Here is a 2,804-nt window from a genome sequence, read left to right on the forward strand (position 1 = left end):
GGGGATGGGGGTGTAAGGGGGGCGCATACTTCCCCAGTTTTGAAAAGGTATGACAGATGCACAGAATGTATACCTCTTAATCTATGGTTTACCTCTGGGCAGCGATCAGGTTTTCAGAAAATTAATCCACCAGATTTCCCAGGAACTTGCGGATTTTAGTAGAAAAAAAAAGAGACCCAGCGAGATGATTATAATTATTCCACATTTTATTCTTGCTTAGAGGTGACTGGCTGTGATAGCCGTCTGGACTGATAAGACCGGTTACATTGTTCAATGCAGATCTTTATGGCTCGTCCGCTTCCATGGAAGTAAAACTCCTCCTTTGCATGTCACCGCTCAGACTGGCATATAGCCGTGGTATGTGTCGTTCTGCCTGTGGCTCCTGGGTGCTGAGATACACGTCTGCATAAAGGAGAACTATGGGGTTCAGGCTTTTCCCCATAGTTCTCCTTAGGGTAACGGGAGGACACAAACTAGCGTCCTCCCGTCACCCTAAGCTCAGTATATAGAGAGCTGTAGCTCGCGGTATAGTGAGACGCCGCAGCTGAAGCGGATCCCGACAATTGTGCTGGGATCCGCCCAGCTACGTGACTGACAGCTGGCTCTGCCTATCTAGAGGCAGAGCCAGCTGTACCCGCCCCCTCCCCCGTCCGTTCCGCCAGTCAGCGCTGGCAGATCGGAGCGGGGAGGGGGGAATCCAGCCCCTCCCCTGTCACGGCAGAGAGCCGTGACAGGATCGAGAGGTGAGCCAACGCCAGTATGTGTTCGCTCACTTCCCGACCTACTGAGCCGACCTGTGACAGTCTCATTGTCACAGGTCGGCTAGAACGATGAGGTGAGTGAAAAGCCCCTCCCCCTCATAGTTCTCCTTTAACGGTGTACAGCCCTCAGCAGCCCCGTGAATGACACCCTTATGTCATTGTGTCAGCTTCAAATCAACATCTCAGTCCAGGGGATCTCTTATCCAATGCAATAAACTGTCATTTGGTTTCAAGCTCTGTGCAGGCTTTAGGGAAAGATATTAAGCCAGGGGTGCCCATTAGGTCGATTGCGATCTACCAGTCGATCACAAAGCGAACGCTGGTAGATCGCGATCGGCTGTGTCCTGTCCTCCCGCGGCTGCCGGCTGAATGTGTCAGACGCCGCAGGCCAGGAAGGGGTGGGACACCTTTCCCCGCGTGCAACGTCGGCCACACGAGCACCTGCGGGAGGACTGGACGCCGGTGCACAAGAGGAGACCTGGGAAGCTGCTGCAGTGAAGGTAAGAAAAGACAAACGAGAGAGACAGCAGAGAAAGCGAGAGAAGAGACAGCAGATAGAAACAGGGGAGAGAGCGAGGAGAGAGCCAAGTGTTCGGCCTCTAGAACGCACTGGAACGCAAGTCGGCCGGCACCCTGCGTTCAGGGGCAGAAGGGGGCGTGGGGTTGTATTGAAGTCAATGGCACCGCAGCCACGCCCCCCACCCGCAGTGCGATCGCCCGCATCCAGAACGCAGGCACATCAGTGCCTGTGTTCCAGTCCAGTGCGAGCTGCAAAAATAGTGCTTGCAGCATTTTTGCAGATCACACTGGACTAATGTGCCTGCGTTCCAGGTGCGGGCGGGGGACGTGGCCGCGGTGCCATTGACTTCAGTGCACCGCCGCGCCCCCTCCCCCCCCCTGATTGCTGGTGTTTTTTCGTTGGTAGGTCTCATTTGAGCTCGTCATTTGAAAAGTAGATCTCCTGACGAAAAATTGTGGGTGCCCCTGCATTAAGCCAATAACATAAACGAGGACTGTGAGATAACATGTCTACGCACAGTACTGTTGCTGTGGTTGCAAGGAAAAGAGATGCAAATTCTTTGTCATTGTAATAATATTAAGTTACATAATGGCTTGTGTAGCAATTGTATAATTCTTTGTTTAAAAAAAAAAAAAGGCATTTTCCTTTAAATGTGAAGCAGAGATAAGCTCCATTCCTCCTCCTTCGGCTCTGGCCCAGTGTAGGCGGCACATAACATTACCGAGATTTCTGAGGAGCTCGGGCAGGAGCCATTCAGTTATATTCAGAGGAGAACGGAGCATCTGCGCCACTTGACGCTTCTGGCACATCTGTGATCGTGAAGTGATGTTTAATTTCAAGGCTCTCTGAAGAACAACTGCGCAGAAAAGAGACCATCTGGAGTGCGGCAACTTTGTCACCAGTCTGTCAGATACACTTCCTGTAATTCTATCACAAATCCTCCTGAGTTTGATTCCTTGTCTTCGCTGTCCAGGGACGTCTCATGAAGTTACACAGAATAAAGCGCTGGCGGGTCTACTATATATATAAATTTCAGCTGCAGAGAAAGTTGCAGGTCGGCAACAAATTTAATTGCAGATTATTTCCTTCCAGCAGAACATTCGCAGTCATCTCCTGCTGCGACTGATACATTAAAGTGACACTACACTCAGGAGTTAAAAGAGAACTTGAGGCCTGTCCTCCTGTGACCCAAACTCGGCATGTAGCGGGCTACTACCTGCTGTAGGCTGACAGCGCAGAGCCGCGCCGTAGCCAGGAAAGATCCCGACAATTTTGTCAGTATCCACCCGGCTGCCTGATTGACAGCTGGCTCTGCCTCTCTAGAGCCAGCTGTGCTCGCCTTCTACCCTGTCTGTCCCTCCAATGAGCTCTGGAGGAACAGAGGGGAGAAGGGAATCCCTGCGGGGAGCAATGACTGACAGTCTCTGCTCTCTGCAGGGAGAAGCTGAGAGCTGAGCAATCAGCGGTTTGTGATCACTCGGCTCTTTATCTGTAGACTCGGCATGTGACACCTGCAGTGTATC

Source organism: Nanorana parkeri, unplaced genomic scaffold (genome assembly GCF_000935625.1).
Source record: "Nanorana parkeri isolate BGI_ZX_2015 unplaced genomic scaffold, ASM93562v1 scaffold344, whole genome shotgun sequence".
NCBI lineage: Eukaryota > Metazoa > Chordata > Amphibia > Anura > Dicroglossidae > Nanorana > Nanorana parkeri.